Source organism: Anabrus simplex, chromosome 1 (genome assembly GCF_040414725.1).
Source record: "Anabrus simplex isolate iqAnaSimp1 chromosome 1, ASM4041472v1, whole genome shotgun sequence".
NCBI classification, from domain to species: domain Eukaryota; kingdom Metazoa; phylum Arthropoda; class Insecta; order Orthoptera; family Tettigoniidae; genus Anabrus; species Anabrus simplex.
In genome coordinates this window covers 860853540-860872092 of record NC_090265.1, presented here as the reverse complement: position 1 = coordinate 860872092, position 18553 = coordinate 860853540, and positions in this window count along the sequence as shown.

The following is an 18553-nucleotide window of genomic DNA, read 5'->3' as shown; positions in this document are numbered from 1 at the left end:
CCTCTCTAGCACATGACGTATCTGGTTTCTTGCGCAGTTCAAACAGAAATACACATCGACAAGGTCATTTTCGTCATCTTATAGATACTAGGCCTGCTATGATCTATTAATATTCTGCAACTACCGTTTCTTATAATGATATCTTAATATGGTTTTTTAGTTTGTCAATATAGCTATTAAGGCTTCAATCAGAACGTTATACAATTTCCTATGCCTTGCTTCACAAGTTTCTTCTCTAACTTCTTAAGGTTGTACTCTCTCGTTGGGTACGTCGCCTTGTCAGTATCCCGTGACGTAGTAATTACGTAATCTGCCGATCCAACTCTACTGCTTTATTCCTCTAAGCTGTCTGAAATTTTAACTCTGTTGTCTCGCAAGGTCTTTGTCGTCAATTACTATAATTTATTTATAAATTTCAACCTATTTTTTCACGATCTACTTCTTGGATTGATTTGCGGTAGTAATCTGCCTGTAGGTCTTCTGCGAAATGAATATTTTTTCAATAATTTTAACAATATTCGGTCGTCTTTTTTTCTCACCGCCTTCTGTAATTCATTCCCTTCTTGTACCTGGTAGAAGCATTACTTTTTATATTTATGAATATGTTATCGTTTTATTTCCGATGTTCTCGCGGCATAACGACCATTTTTGCTCCAGATAAATTCACTGCAGACAGTGAAATGGCACACTGGTTATTACCAGCACACTATTCCAGCTACCCAAAGGACACTTGGTCTTCACCAGACAGCCAATGCCAGAATCAAATTGATTACATAATTTGTAATAATTGGTGGAAGAGTGCTATTCAACCAACTACAACAAGATCAGGAGCTGATTGCAGATTAGACCATGAACTCTTAATTGCAAAATTCCGGATGAAGTTGAGGAAAACAGCTAAAGCTACCTCATCGTATAGATATGACCTTGGAAGAATTCCTTGTGATTATACAGTAGAAATCAGGAACATACTTCATTCATTACAGGTAGAAGACAAAAACCCTGAAGAGCTGTGGACAGAAGTATCCTTTGCTGTCAAGGAGGCAGCAGAGAAAAACATTCCCAAGAAAAGGAATAACAAGAAGGCCAAATTGTAATCGGGTAAGGTACTGCAAATTGCAGAAGAACGAAAGGCAGCAAAAATCAAAGGGGACAGATTAGCAATGCTTGAATTAAATGCAGATTTTCGGAAATTAGCTACAAGAGATAAGAATATTTTCCTAAATGATCAGTACAAAGAAGTTGAAGAAAATTACAGAATGGGGAAATGAGGGATCTCTACAAAAAATTAGGGACATCAAAGGAAAATTCCAGGCAAAAATTGGAGTGGTAAAAGATAAAAATGATAAAGATGTAACAGAAGAGGAGGACATTAAGGAAAGATAGATGGAATATGTCGACGATCTATATAAGAGAGAATCGTGTGTTATTGATAATGAAGTTCATGTGCCCTTAGAAGCAGAACCATTTTAGAAAGTGAAGTCAAATGGGCCCTAGATAATACTGCTAAAAACAAAGCAAGTGGATATGATGAAATGTTCCAAGTAATTGGAGATAGTGCAGTGAAAGTTTTGCATTCCATATATCAGCAAATATGAAAAACCCAACAGTGGCCAAAAGACTAGAAAAGTTCAGTATTCATCCCAATTCCAAAGAAAGGAAATTCTAAAGAATGCTCGAATCACCGAACAATTGCACTTATCTCACATGCTAGCAACGTCATACTTAAAATCTTACAAAATAGACTTCGCCAGTATGTAGACCGAGAGCTACCTGAAGAACAAGCTGGACTTCGTAAAGGAAGAGGGACCAGAGATCAAATCGCCAACATCTGATGGATAATGGAGAAGGCAAGAGAATTCCAGAAATATGTGTATCTCTGCTTTATTGATTATGCTAAGGCTTTTGAGTGTGTCGATCATAATGAATTATGGAAAGTACTAAAACACATGGGAGTGCCAGATCATATCATTAACCTCATACGAAACTTATACTCTGTCCAAGAAGCTACAGTGGGAACCATATATGGAACAACTAAATGGGTCAATAATTGAACTGTTTGTTGCAGAAACAGCACTTCTCCACTTTTTGACACTATATGAGTTATTAATACTGCCATGATTAATGCACGAAGGGCTACCATTTTGTGCAGAAAAAGCACACTTATCCTGGAGAGGTGTTGTTTTTACTTCACTTGAGTCGCTAGGAAGAGGTGTGAAAAGAGATCCAAAAGTCGCGTTTCATATAAATCAATTTATGGAGTTTCAGTATGAGGCAAATCATGTCTTAGGAAAATACTGTATTGATGGACTGTGCGTTCATACTTTCAAGTTGCTTATTTCTGCAACCCGTCATCCTGTGTTACCAACTAGACATGCTTACCCAAAAGGCTGTGTTCCATTAAATGAAAAGAAATTAGCAGACAAAAAGAAGTTGGAATCTTACATACCAGAAGAACACCATGAGTTTTATAATGAACTGTTTGCATGGACAACATCAGCACAATAGAAGTGAGAAGCATTGTTCAAAGATAAGAGACTTACATGTTACTTGTATTATATTGTGTTGTTTTGTTTTATATATTTTTCGAACTTTGGAAAGGGACATAAAAGGAGTATTCTTCTGTTTATTTTTCTATACAATGTGGTCTAATCATAATATGTGCAAATAAGTAAGTCTTACAAATAACTATTAAATAATGGGTTTGAACACTGTATTTCCTCAGTACAAAATTTGTACTTTATTTAATAAAGTTCCTTTTGAAATTGAAATGACGTTAAAATCAATGTTACACTTCCTTATATTCTCATTAATGGCGTTTGTAGCAGAAACAGCACGTCTCCACAATTTTCAACAAAGTCTGTAAAGGAACGTATAGGACTAATTCATACAAACAACCTATCTGTCATAGTCATTTCAACAGTAGAATAAGCATAATAAATATCGGAAGGTTAGAAATGACATTACACACTACAGACAGTTTTTTCTGTTTTCTGAACAATTTGGTACGTTGGAGAAGTGTCGTTTCTGAAACAAACGATTCAATTAGAAAGGAGAACGGCGAGACTGTGTATAGTCAACGTACCTTTTCAATCTGTATGCGGAACACATTATGAGGAATGTGAGGTTAGATGAAGATGAATCCACCACATTCAACTTTTATCCCTAACCTGAATCCAATTCCAACCAACCCTGATTCTTCTCCTCCAGACATTTCTGAACTTCGAGAGATCATCACTTTGCTCAAAAATAATAAAGCTCTGGATGAAGACTCAGTGATCGCAGAATACTGAACATAACAGCATGACAATACGCTACAATCCCTCGTGAAATCTACCGAACAGGTGTGTAAGGAGACTCAGATCCCATCCAAATGGGTCACAGCTCTGATTCATCCCCTTCATAAAAAAGGTGATAAATCTCGTGTCAATAATTATCGCGGCATCTCTCTTCCTCGTGTTACTTATAAAATCCTCTCCAAAGCCTTACTCACTAGAGCCGTAGAACAACTTCACTCACAAATAGGTTTCCAAAAATCCAGATCCTGCGAAGAACAGATCCAGAATCGAAAAATGACTATCACCTACCTGAAACTCAGAGCCAGATCATTTGCCACCACTTTTGTAAATTTCCAGAAGGCGTATGAATCGATTGACCGCACAGCCCTTTTCCAAGTTCTCCAAGAATTTGGCCTAGACAACAACACCCGACAGATCATTCAAAATGCTCTCACTGGTATGTCTTCGAAAGTGAAATTGGGATCTGAGATTTCTGAAGCCTTTCAAAATCCAAACAGGAGTTCAACAAGGAGATGGACTACCACCACTCATTTTCAACTGTGCTCTCGAGAGTGTCGTCCGAGAATGGAGACATGCCCTCCAATCTAAAGGAATTCTAATTGAGTTCAAACAGGCCGAACTCGTAATGGTATCAATATTGGCTCCCTTTCGTTTACAGATACCCTCGCTCTCCTTACTTCCTCTCCTGGACTAGCTGCTCAAAATATGAATTACCTGCACGTATGCGCAGTTAAGATTGGCCTCAAAATCTCCTGTACCAAAATCCACTTCATGTTTAACATCATGCACCTTCTGACTAGCCATGGTAGAATCTCGTAAGGGGGAAGTTTCAAGTACCTTGGTGAATGGGTTGAATCCAATAATTCTGAGAAGTTTTCCGACTGCTTGAAGCAGCCTTCCGACTCGCTCAAAACATTTATAACAAAATGTCTGTCTCTCGAAATGCAAAAATTCGACATTATCAAATTGTAATTAGACTTGCAGCAGAGTATTTAACACTTCCAACGCATGGCCTGCTTGAATAATTGGCAATTAAGGAAACGAGGATTATTCGAAAAATTCTTGATCCCAGTCAGAAAGATGTTTAAAGACTTTGGATCAACTTAGAAATACACAGCCACACTGAAAATATATCAAGCGTAATGCGGAAAAGAAGGATAACATTTTACGCTCACCTCTTCAGATTGCCAGCTGAAATGTTTGTTATCCTACTTCGGAAGTCTCAAAACGATTCCTCCTTGGTTGGTGGAGATCGATAAAGATCTTTTAAAGTATGGAATCTCAGAAAAAGACATTTTAGCTCCGAACTCCACTCAAATACAAACTTAGACAGGTTCACCAAGAAGAAGTCCCAACTCGACTGAAGCACGTCCATTCTGATGCATGGAAGAAAGCACATTCCGAAAGGATGCAAACCTGGTGGGCCCGCAAGTAGACAAACATTTGAGATCTCGCGGTCCTTAGTGGACCTAATAATAATAATAATAATAATAATAATAATAATAATAATAATAATAATAATAATAATAATAATAATAATAATAATAATAATAATAATGCTGTGAGCTTGCATCCGGGAGATAGTAGGTTCGAATCCCACTATCGGCAGCCCTGAAGATGGTTTTCCGTGGTTTCCCATTTTCACACCAGGCAAATGCTGGGGCTGTACCTTAATTAAGGCCACGGCCGCTTCCTTCCAACTCCTAGGCCTTTCCTATCCCATAGTCGCCATAAGACCTATCTGTGTCGGTGCGACGTAAAGCCCCTAGCAAATAAAAATAATAATAATAATAATAATAATAATAATAATAATAATAATAATAATAATAATAATAATAAGCCTCCGTGGCTCAGGCGAGAGCACGTCGGCCTCTCACCGCTGGGTTCCGTGGTTCAAATTCCGGTCATTCCATGTCCGCTGGACAAAGCGAAGGCGGGACAGATTTTTCTCAGGATTCTCCAGTTTTCTCTGTCATGTTTCACTCCAGTGACACTCTCCAATACCATTTCATCTGTCAGTCACTAATCACTGCCCCAGAGGAATATGACAGCTGACACAGTTCCTGTCCTCGCCGCTAGATGGTGTCTTCATTCATTCCGTTCCTAACCCGGTTGAAAATGAAACAGGCTTTGGATTTTCATTTTCATTTTCAATTATAATAATTCTACTTGTTCTTTGTCGTTTAGGCCTACTAAGGACCACGGGGATCGTATCCACTCTTCCGTAAATAATAATAATAATAATAATAATAATAATAATAATCATCATCATCATCATAATAAACGCCCAGATGGGACATTGGAAACGAATAATCAAGAGAACTGCAAACTTCTAGCAGCTTATTTCCGGGATCTTTTAAACTGTGAATCCCCTAAAGAACAACTCACCTTTGAGAAACCCTTATCTAATCAAGATTCAGAACCCCAAACACTGGAAGAATTCAAAGAAATAATCCATGGACTCAAAAATAATAAAGCCCTGGGGGAAGATGGTATAATTGCCGAAATGCTGAAGATAGGAGGTGACAGCGTAGCCCGGAAAATCCACTCGATTCTTGAGAACATCTGGATCAATGAAGAAATTCCGGAAGATTGGAAATGAGCGCTAATCCACCCACTACACAAGAAAGGGGATAAAACGAACATCAATAATTATAGAGGAATTAGCTTGATGCCAGTTGCTTACAAAATTTTTTCCAAAGCCTTGCTCACTAGACTTGAGAAACAGACCATCTAATTGGTGAATACCAGGCAGGTTTCCGAAAAGGAAGATCTTGTACAGAACAAATCCTCAATCTCAAAACTATCCTCCAAATGCGCAAAACCAGACAAACAGTCATTACTTTTGTAGATTTCAGAAAAGCATATGACTCTATAGACCGTCAGACACTTTTCAATACTCTAGAAGAATTTCAAGTGGATAAAAAAACAAGACAATTAATCAAACAAACATTAACTGGCACAACTTCAAAAGTTAAATTCCTAGGCGAAATATCTGAGCCTTTTCCTGTTAACACCGGGGTCCATCAAGGGGATGGTTTATCGCCGTTACTGTTTAACTTGGTGCTTGAGAAAGTAATCAGGACCTGGGAAAAGGAAACTAAAGGAATAACCCTTGGAAGACTACGTAAAGACAGAATTCACGTGCAATGTTTGGCCTTTGCTGATGACATAGCAATCCTTTCCAATAATAGGCATGAAGCAATTCATTCCACAGAAAAACTGCATGAAATTGCCATCAAAACGGGACTTCAAATTTTATATGAGAAAACTCAGTACATGGAAGGAGTCTCACGATACTTAGATGGACAACCTAACTAAATTTGGCAAAATTGTTCAAGTGAACCAATTTAAATATTTGGGAGAAATTATTCAGCCCTCTGGTTTAAACCGCGAAGCAAATAAGGAAAGAATTTCCAAATTGAAGAAAGCATACAGGATCACTTGGAACAGGTATAATAAAAAATCAATATCTCGGAATGCAGAACTTAGACACTATAATACAGTGATCAAACCTGAAGCGTTATATGCCTCAGAAACCTTAATCATTGGTGGTGGATCTTTAACCAAAGACATTGAGAAACAAGAAAGGAAAATTTAACGAAACATTTTTGGCCGAGTTTGTATAGATGGAATATGGAGAAAAAAAATCATCCCAGGAGATATATTGTCATTCAGAAAACATTTCTCACACTTTTCGGAAAAGACGATTGAAATTTTATGGACACATTATCAGAATGAACACTAACAGGCTAACTAAAAGAATTTTCAACCTGGCCCTTTCGTCTAAAACCAAGAACAGCTGGCTTCGTGAAATTGAAACAGATCTCCAGGAAATCAACATCTCAGAAGACATTGTACAGGACAGATGTAAATTCAGAACCAAAATCGACAATCACCACTTTGAAGACAAACCCAACACCAGAGCTACTATAACTTGGACAGAAGAACGAAGGAAGAAGCTCAGCGAGAGGATGAAGAGATTTTGGGAGGAAAAGAAGGCCAACACATCAGGTAAGCAAGTTCAACCGTGCTCCTGAGTAGGGCATAATGATGTAAAAAAATAATCGAGGGTTCCGTAAACTTACTTATTAGAAATAAAATACAAATATTATGTGGATAAAATATGTTATTCAATATAACATGGTACACTTGGAATGTGGGTAATAACACGGTGTAGTATGGGTCTATGATATGATAAATAGGAGACAGGGTAAACCATACAGTGATGGGCACCAATATAGTAATGGGCACCGGAACTACAAGGAGTGTAAGAACAAGCTTTCTGGCAGCAGTATGCATCCATTATTTGTACCTCTGTGTTAAAAGTACTCTTAGGTAGGCCTATATTCCTATGCAATCTCCATGGTTGTGGCCGCACAGTGAGCACAAGCATGATTTGTTTGTAAGTGTTGTGGAATCCATTTGGTATTGAATCCTGATCAAATTGTTAAGAAGAATGTTCTTTTTTTTTTTTTTTTTTTTTTGCTAGTTGTTTTACGTCGCACCGACACAGATAGGTCTTATGGCGACGATGGGACAGGAAAGGGCTAGGAGTGGGAAGGAAGCGGCCGTGGCCTTAATTAAGGTACAGCCCCAGCATTAGCCTGGTGTGTAAATGGGAAACCACAGAAAACCATTTTCAGGGCTGCCGACAGTGGGCATCCAGTTATTAAGGAAGTAAGCAAATATGCTACTATGTATTCCCAATCTGTTGTTTAAATATATTAGCCTGAGTTATAATTACGTTTTGATATACTGTATGGTTTACCCCTTAATTTAAGAGTTCGGGGGTAATATTGCGATTAAATGTCCGATCAATAAGTGAATTGCCCAATGTGCTGGGATAATTTGTCGGCACAACATTCAAATTAAAGTGATGTCTTTTCCATGATTAAATGTGTTAATCTATACAACTGACCAAGACGTATTCACAACGACAGCTAACCTCCAACCGAGCGCGCGAGTCTAATAACAGAGTATGCGTGTGGTGTCACATATTTAGCAAAACTTTTGCCTTACTTAGGAGCAACATTTCATGGAAACTACACTCTATATTTTCAATTTTTTTTGTAACACGTAGCCCCTTCTTTTATCTGTCAGTTGAGACATTGAACATAATCGTAAGTTAAATATTCTCGGTGATGTACACGTTCTACCCAGACATTAAACATAACCGCAAGTTAAATATTCTCGGTGATGTACACGTTCTACCCAGACATTAAACATAACCGCAAGTTAAATATTCTCGGTGATGTACACGTTCTACCCAGACACTAAACATAATCGCAAGTTAAATATTCTCGGTGATGTACACGTTCTACCCAGACACTAAACATAATCGCAAGTTAAATATTCTCGGTGATGTACACGTTCTACCCAGACATTAAACATAATCGCAAGTTAAATATTCTCGGTGATGTACACGTTCTAACCAGACACTAAACATAATCGTAAGTTAAATATTCTCGCTGATGTACACGTTCTACCCAGACATTAAACATAACCGCAAGTTAAATATTCTCGGTGATGTACACGTTCTACCCAGACATTAAACATAACCGCAAGTTAAATATTCTCGGTGATGTACACGTTCTACCCAGACATTAAACATAACCGCAAGTTAAATATTCTCGGTGATGTACACGTTCTACCCAGACATTAAACATAACCGCAAGTTAAATATTATCGGTGATGTACACGTTCTACCCAGACATTAAACATAATCGTAAGTTAAATATTCTCGCTGATGTACACGTTCTACCCAGACACTAAACATAATCGTAAGTTAAATATTCTCGCTGATGTACACGTTCTACCCAGACATTAAACATAACCACAAGTTAAATATTCTCGGTGATGTACACGTTCTAACCAGACACTAAACATAATCGTAAGTTAAATATTCTCGGTGATGTACACGTTCTACCCAGACATTAGACATAACCGCAAGTTAAATATTCTCGGTGATGTACACGTTCTACCCAGACATTAAACATAACCGTAAGTTAAATATTCTCGGTGATGTACACGTTCTACCCAGACATTAAACATAATCGCAAGTTAAATATTCTCGCTGATGTACACGTTCTACCCAGACATTAAACATAATCGTAAGTTAAATATTCTCGCTGATGTACACGTTCTACCCAGACATTAAACATAATCGCAAGTTAAATATTCTCGGTGATGTACACGTTCTACCCAGACACTAAACGCGTCTTAAAAATTTTATTTCCATTTACCCCTTGTCGAGGAAAGTAAGTCTACGTTAGAAAGAACTAGAGGTGACCAAACAAGGTTAGAGAAAGCTAAAAGTGAGGAGCCTGCAAAGAGTAGGTGTAAATAATGCTAAAGTGAGCTAAGGGCGACGTAGGCAGCAAACCACACTTCCAAACTGAAAGACTTTATAGGTTACGGCATTTAGTACGACAATCAGGGAAACTGTGGATATAAACCACCGCACAGGGAAATCACCATCACAACAACCCACCTATTGGTATTATTCGTAACAATGGTCAGGATTTAAAACTTGTTACTATAGTTACAGTTTGATTTAGGAAAGGGAGGTATTAATTTTCTTCTAGAATCAAGATAGTTTTCATAATGCCGCAGAGGAGCACAAAAGTGTAAGTGGATAAATATAACGTACAAGTCATAGCAAATATCGTCAACTTTTGAATGTGCATTAATACTTGACAATAATAGTTCAACTAATTGTGAAAACGATATGCTGTATATGCAGGATGGGCGGGAATGACGTGAACATGGTATACGAGCATTAGAGGGTTGGTCATACTGATAAATCTGCGTGTTTTCTATGGTACGACCCTGTCAACTCGCAGATCCGCGTTCAAATCTCTCCTCTGGTGATGTCAATCCGGCCTTAAGCCACCACCGCCTTGTAAATGTCTAAAGGCAATGCCTTGTTAATTCAACCATAGTCTTCTGTCTTCAGCTTGTCGTTTCATCTCACAGTAGGAACTACATTCAACGTTTTGCATCAATACTTGAAGGAATTGCTTCCTAGGTCGACCTATTCCCTTCTTTCCTAAGAACTTTCCTTTTAGTAGTTTGGTTAGAAAGGTATTATGACGCACTGTGTGTCAAATGAATTTAGCTGCTCTTCTATGTACTGTTATCATCAGCTGTTTCTTCTCCTGTATTTCTTGAAGGATACTTCCGTTGGTTCTTTTTTCAGTCCAACTGAGTTTTAGCATTCGCCTCCAGACCCACATTTCAAACTCTTCAAGCCGTTTTCTATCCTGTTCTTGGATTGTCCAAGATTCACATCCATATAAGAGTACGCTCCACACAAATGACATCACAATACTTTTCCTAATCTCAATGTCTAAATGTATATTGGTCAGAAGATTTCTTTTGTTGCTGAATGCTTGTTTGGCAAGCGCTATTCTTCTTCTTATCTCTTTGCTGCAACGGTTATAATTTGTGATTACACTTCTGAGGTAAGGGAAACTGGTGACTTTTTCCACTACTTTGTAAAGTCAATTTAAATTCCACGGCGAAGTGATCTGTTTGGCTAACTTCAGCAGCTGATAAAATAACAACTGCGTGAAATACCGTATCGAATATTATTAAAAAGAGTGTCAGTATGAGCACTTCGCTAATGCTCATATACCCGGCTGACGTTGTTCCCAACCATCCAGTATAATATACTAGACTAGCCTATTGTGACAACTGTCCAGTGAGCGAGTCCTTGATCGTTGTCGTCACACATTATAGGCATATCACACTACTACAGTGTTATTATACTCTTACATGGATGCTTCCTTTTTTCCTCTACTTTTAACTATTCACAATCAATCACCAACTCTGATCTGCATTTAGGGCTATAACACTGGTGGCAGATTCCCCACCAATTGTTTACCTAGTTACGAATTAGGAAATCTATCGAACATCTCGTGTGGTAAATTCTTCCAATGCCTAATATTCCTCTTCCTATAAACGGATATTTACTCCACTTTTTCCACTTAAATTACAACTTTATCTTCATGTTATGATACTTTCTACTTATAGTAAACTTCACGAAAGCTTATTTGTCAACGCATGTTATACCTCGCCATCTCTCCACTGACACGTCAGAACAAATGATGCTTGTTGTTTTAAGGGGCCTAACATCGAAGGTCATCGGCCCCAAACCGCTTAGTAGACCTGTTCATCTGTTTACTCCCAAATCTTCCCAGTCCAACAACATGTTCATGACACTATTCCTTTGTTGGAAATCATCCAGAACAAATCGTGCTGCTGTCCTTTGAATCATTTCCATTTCTCGAATCAAGTAATCCTGGTGAGGACCTCATACATTGGAACTACACTCTAATTATGGTCTTACAAGTTAAGTGTACGCTCTCCTGTACATTCATATTACAATCCCTAAATACCGTCACAATCATATGATGAGCCCCGTTGCCATTATTTACAACGTCGTTAATGTGATTACCTGAATGAAGATCTTTCCTTATATTTACATCAAGGTACTTACTTTGATCATATGAGGTATTTTCACTCTCGGTGAAACTTAGAACCTGAGTTTTCACCCCCCTTTTACAGTCTGCCATCCATCTCATAATATCATTGAGGTCTTCTTGCTGTCGCCCACAATCATGCAACTTCTGTATTACTCTGTTCAGTAAAACATCATACGCAAAAAGTACCACAAAAGCGTCCGGCTCCATGGCTAAATTGTTAGCGTGCTGTCCTTTGGTCACAGGGGTCCCGGGTTCGATTCCCGCCAGCGTCGGGAATTTAACCATACTTGGTTAATTTCGCTGGCACGGGGCCTAGGTGTATATGTCGTCTTCAACATCATTTCATCCTCATCACGATTCGCTGGTCGTCTACGGGAGTCAAAAAGACCTGCATCTGGCGAGCCGAACTTGTCCTCGGACACTCCCGGCACTAAAAGCAATACGCCATTTCATTTGTTATCACAAAAGCAGTGCTTGCAAATGAATTATTCTTTTTAATTTCAATGTTGTCTTTTGGCCAATCGACCATACAGCCAGCTTATAATACACTGCACAACGTTAACAAGTACGACATTGATTTATCTTTGTATAGAGAAATGTAAATGGATGCAAACTGTGAAGACACCAGTTGTCCAATTGAATAAGTAAGCTGTTTGTAAGGAAGAACTGTCACAGTATTTCTATGCCACTTTGGATCTGATCAGTAGGAACTCATATTTTTATGTGGGAGTATAGAAACTGTGCGATAATTGAGTAAATCATGTAGTGCCGAAAGATTTGTCAGAAATGTCATTCCTGTCTTGCGCTGCATCGTATTTCCTACATTCTAAAACGATGCCGTTTAAATGTGCAAAATATGTGGGGTTATAAACATAGAGGGGTGAGTCCAACACTTGTATTCTACAGAGGTGACTGGGGTAGCAGCCGTGTCTTTTCTCATACGGCATGATAGATATCGTCGGCTGAGCTTGATTTTGGTGAACCGACGTTTGCTGGGCATTGTGGGTTGAAGGGCGGCGTATTGTCATCCATTATGTAGGTCCATAGTGATCCGCTGGTGGTAAGTTTTCTGGCCGATAGTACAAAGAAGATCGGTGTGAGGATGTAGGATAGCGTTGTATGGAGCGTTCATTAAGGCGACCTTGTTTGGAAGGACGATCAACTTTCACGTTGTGCTGTAGTCCTGCGTGGCCTTTAACCCATAAGAAATGTTTTCCCATAAAAGTGCGTTTCTCACAAGTCACAATATGTCATGAATGTAACGATGGTTTCGATCATTCCATTTTGGGCGGTCTGGATGCGCTGCTGCAAAATTAAAAATGAAACTAATGAACGGTACATCAAAAATGGAATTCGGTGCACACTTATTAGAGCATTGCTGTAACAGTAGGTAGTTTATGATGTCGCGTGCTCATTTCTCTGTTGCAGAAGCAAGTCTAGATCGAGGCGCTATGTATATAATTTTCCTCTCGAGCTACAGGTAGACACCATGGCGAAACGAATTGCAATGTTGGAGATGGAACTGAAGACTGCGAAGGAAACTAAGGATGAATACAGGTACTATTTCTATAATTTGTTCCTTACATTTCTATGTCCCTTCAATTGCTATAAATCTTCAAGTGAGTCAGAGGTGCCTATGCTTACAATCTAAAATTGATGAACTTCGAGGAATGTTTGACGGAAACTGTTGTATGCATTAATTTGAACAATTTATTTCACATGTAATGGTTTAGTCCTGTGGTTTCTATGGAGGTAAATATTATTTTGAACGATGTTTTACTTAATAGCCGGTGTTTAAAACTTCAAATGCGTATTATAAGAGTGCATTCAAACTAATTCACGCATTGTAGATTGGCTGTGCTGAAAGTAGATTTTGACCACTAAAAGGGTTCTGCAAAATATCATTCCTCTAGCTTGAGTAACGTGGGGGGTTTAAATTCCGACTCCGCACCTAATTTCGTCCCCTTAGGGATTTCCAGTTTGCACGGTTGCTACCTAATGTTTAGCTGCGCGCATACGCGTACCCTCATCCTGTTGTCTTGTGAGAGTTGGTTGTGTGCAGCACGTTTAGTTTCCGTGTACAAGGAGGATTCTTTTTTCATGCTGAGCTGAGTTAGTGCAGCATTCAAATTAAGAGCCTGTTATTCCTAGAGTGAGCACTGGTATGTGTATGAAACACTGGGCTACATTTCAGTCGTGTGGTGCAGTTCCTGGCATGTAATATCTACAATGAGGTGGTTGGTATTAGTTACTGTAGCAGCCATTATAATAAATCAGGGAATGTTCTTAATTTCGTCCCCCTTGATTTTATTTGTTATTTATGTTTATTATTATTTTCTTATGGAAAAACGAAAGCAGTGGGTTAAAGACGCTATGAAAAAGACTATTAAGACAGTTAGGGACAAGATAATGGGTTGCAAGCGTGCAAGTGAAATGGTTAACGATCCACTAAGCAACGCTGAAGGACTATGTTAAAAATAATACCAAGGATATATTTTTCATAAATGGCCTTCAAGTAATTCATTGTTGGGAAAATGTTTGGTGAAGTTAGAAAGGAAAATTATAATTACTTGTACTTTTCATACATTGGCTGAGGGGGGGGGGGGCGAAATTACAAACACATTTTTGGCAGATTAGTTTTTGCCATGTTTATGTCAAATGTTGACTACCTTACGTTATAACAGTTTCGCTGTAACTTGCCCGTAAGTGGAGAATATTTATACCGATACCAATTTCTAGCCTTGTCCATAATATTCCTGATTTCCTACCAGTCCAAATCTGCTAAGGGGACGAAATATGGGTCCCCTACCTTACTGTTTCAGAAAATGTTCCTAGAACCTAAACGTTGTAATTTCTTCGCAAATGATTTCTAACTTTTGGTCTATAGGATGAGTGGTCAGGATCTTCTTTCCTCATCTTCTAAAAGCATTCTTTCTGATTTTTTCTGACCTATTGTTTCACTATATTTCCTAAACCTTTTCATCTTTCTGCTCCACTTACCCTGACCCTGTCAATATTTCTTACAAGGGAACTGTCTGGGTTGAACCTGACCGAATGCAATAAATACGATTAATTAATACAAAATCAATCTAATGAACGGTGGCGAAGCTCTTAAGAGGATATTGGGACTTAGCCTACCCAAAAATCTTATCCCAAACTGTGAGTTACTATATATTGTGGGTCATGGTAATTCTAATCATCAGTGTTGGCACAAAATGCAACTGACGAAGGCGGCCAGGATATTCATCGTAAAGGATTACTCACAGAACAGATCAGTGAAAGCGCTACAAGATAAATTCCATGCCAAATTCAACTAGAATCCACCCACGAAATCATGCAGAAGTTTGAGGTAACAGGATTCATGGTTGATAAAAAGCTTGAATACCCGCGTTTGAATAGTACTGAGGCGCTGAATGTAGATATTCGCCAGCTGATGTTGAAGAGCCCCACTAAGTCCATGCGGGGTCTGTCACATCAGACGAACAACATGCAGGATTATCCTGAAGGACCTTAACCTGAATGCATACACCATCATTGATATGCAATTGTTAAAACCTACAGACCATGTATCGGCAACGAGGATAATTGGGCCAATTTTCTTCGAAGACACAGAGAACTCAACGCGTTACATTACCGACATCTCCGAGCCTTTGGCACGTGAACTGATGTCAGACGAACTACAGTAAGTGTTTCCAGCAGGACGGTGGAACAGCACACAATGTAAACTCATCCTTAGAAGCAGTGCATTATGGTTTCACATCTGAAAGAACAGTTTCGAAAGATCAATGGCCTTCACTGTCCCCTGATCTATACAGTTGCCATTTTTAATTGTGGGGGCAACCTGAGGAGTAAGGTGTACCACAAAAATCCACCAACTTTCGACGCATTGAAAGAGAACGTAGGCAACACAATCGTTGACATCCAGCGGAATGAGTTACACCAAGTCGGATGGAACGTGACCCATCGGACCACCTTGTGCCTGGAATGTGACGGTCAAAATTTCTATCAGTACCTATAGAGATACGAGAAATGCATGTGAGTCGGCTTTTATGTTTGATATATTTGTATAAAAATTTAAAATGAAGCAGTCTTGCAATTAATATGTTCATTAATTAGGTTTGGTTCGTTTATCTTGACCCACTTAGAGACTTAGTGATTTCATAATGAATAAAATTGTTTGCTGATCATTTTTCTTGCCACCTTGTGTCCTTGTTTCATTATCACGCGCACTAGTTTTACTCCTGACCAGTTCATGTTCAGATGTTGTCAAATATGATGTATGACGTAGACTTATTTCTAGATCATTGTGTTCATTGGATATAGCTGCTGAGCTGAGGATAAATGGTCATCATAACCGAGCCTATGTTTGTGGGTAGGTTTCACCTTGTTTCACAATGTCAGAATCAAGATAAAGTTGACAACCTCCTGTCTGTAAATCTACCGACACGAAGCTGACGTATTTGAGCACCTGCAAATACCATCGGACTGAGCTAGAATTGAACCTACCAGGTTGGAGTCGGAACGCCAACACCTCAACCTTCTGAGCCACTCAGCCCGATGCTGGTCTATACAACGAATGTTGTTGAATTAAACAAACGGAACATCGAAGTTAATTGCACTACTCACTGTTAATAAAGTGCTATGTTCATGTTTAAGTAATATGGAAAATACAAGTAAGAAACATTCAACATATCAGGAAAAACACGTAGAAGTGCTCCTTCCGGCGAAATACAACTCGACCTTCAACCACTGAACTCCAACACAAGGGTAGCAGACACTTTGGACAAATTAGCAGCCCTGCAGCTAGACACTCCAACTAATTCTGTGTATATCAAGGTAATTTCACGCAATATTTTTGATAGGCTTGTGACAATTTTTTCTGGGCAAAAGAGTCTCACACCGCGAACGCGTCCCAGTCCGAATTATCGCAGCTGGCACTGAAGCAAGGGGCTGCCTGGCCGAGGCGGTAAAGGCATGCTCGGTTCGCCCGGAAGGACGTGGGTTCGAATCCCCGCCAGGAAGTCGTAAAATTTAAGAAACAAGATTTCCACTTCCGGAGGTGCATATAGTCCTGAGGTTCACTCAGCCTACACCAAAAATAAGTGCCAGGTTAATTCCTGGGGGCAAAGGCGTCCGGGCGTGTAGCTAACCACTTTTCCCCATCACGTGCCAAGGTTAACAATGGTGGGAGCCTTTACCTTCCACTCCTCCAAGGGCCTTCATGGCCTGTAGGGAGGTGACTTTGCTTTGCTTTGGCATTGAAGCAACAAAAGTAACGGGATCAAGCAAATACAAACAGACCTTCAACGTCAAAGATCAGTGCACAAGTGCATGCAGATGACGTCACCGTAATATGAAGTCACGCACCTCACATTGACACACTGAAGAACATGCTCCATACGTATGAACTACACTCTGGTGCCTATTAAATGCACGAAAATCGGCACTAATGCCATTTGCCGCTTGGTCACGCGTAATAACATGAATACTCACTATTGATAGGACCAAAATACTAGCCTTTACCTTTTTTCAATAATTTCGTATCCATGATCACTGAGAATTGGAACAGGCAGCTACAAATATTGCGGATATCAGTTCACGCCTATCAGCTCCGAAATTAAAACATAATACAAAATGTATGGGTTATTCTAGAGTCCGTTAGAATGCAAACTTACTTAAGCCAGTAACAAGTATACCCTACACTGTACAACGGTTATGCTATGAGATTTGCATAGATATTAGGGGTACAACCTATAGAACTCCTTGAATTTATGCTACTCTTCCTACATTGTGGTACAACGGGTTAAGTCACACTTCCTACAAATCAAATTACTTTGCATTCTAACCTATTACCACCTAAAAATCCGAGGTATAGTTATTACCACCTTCACACTCAGGAAATTGTGGTAACTTGCTCAAATTTTTGTAGCACCCACAGATATTTTGAAAAAAAATTGGTATTGAGCACGTGGTGCTATTTGCGGAAAAGCGACCCTACAGAATAGCTAGAACACAACTATACCGAAAGGCGACCCTACAGAATAGCTAGAACACAACTATACCGGAAAGGCGACCCTACAGAATAGCTAGAACAGAACTATACCGGAAAGGTGACCTTACAGAATAGCTAGAACACAACTATACCGGAAAGGCGACCCTACAGAATAGCTAGAACACAACTATACCGAAAGGCGATCCTACAGAATAGCTAGAACACAACTATACCGGAAAGGCGACCCTACAGAATAGCTAGAACAGAACTATACCGGAAAGGTGACCTTACAGAATAGCTAGAACACAACTATACCGGAAAGCCCAGCAAGGTGGAGTAGGTTTCGTCTGTATCGAATCCAAATGCACTGCCTTATTAGCACGCAACTTAATTATATACAAGACATTACCATACATTATCTACGCAAAATGAGTATTTCATTTAATTCTAAGTGTTAATAATATCTTACCACAAGCCAGTCAAACAATGGCTCCTCTAAGACGGATTTGCACATACATACATCACGACCCAGCACATAAGGTCACCTGTTTTGCAGGTTAAGTACCCCTTACGGCGATAGAATATAGCATGACGTAACGTGAACAACACATGGCCGCCTCTGCAGTGGAAGGAAACCTTAGGGGCCGCAGGGGATTTGAATTTGGGAGGGTGGGTTGGTGACTACGGGCTCCTTAACTGTCATGACATTGGTCCCACTTACTCGTGCCAGGCTCCTCACTTCCATCCATCCTATCCGACCTCACTTGTTTAGCAAT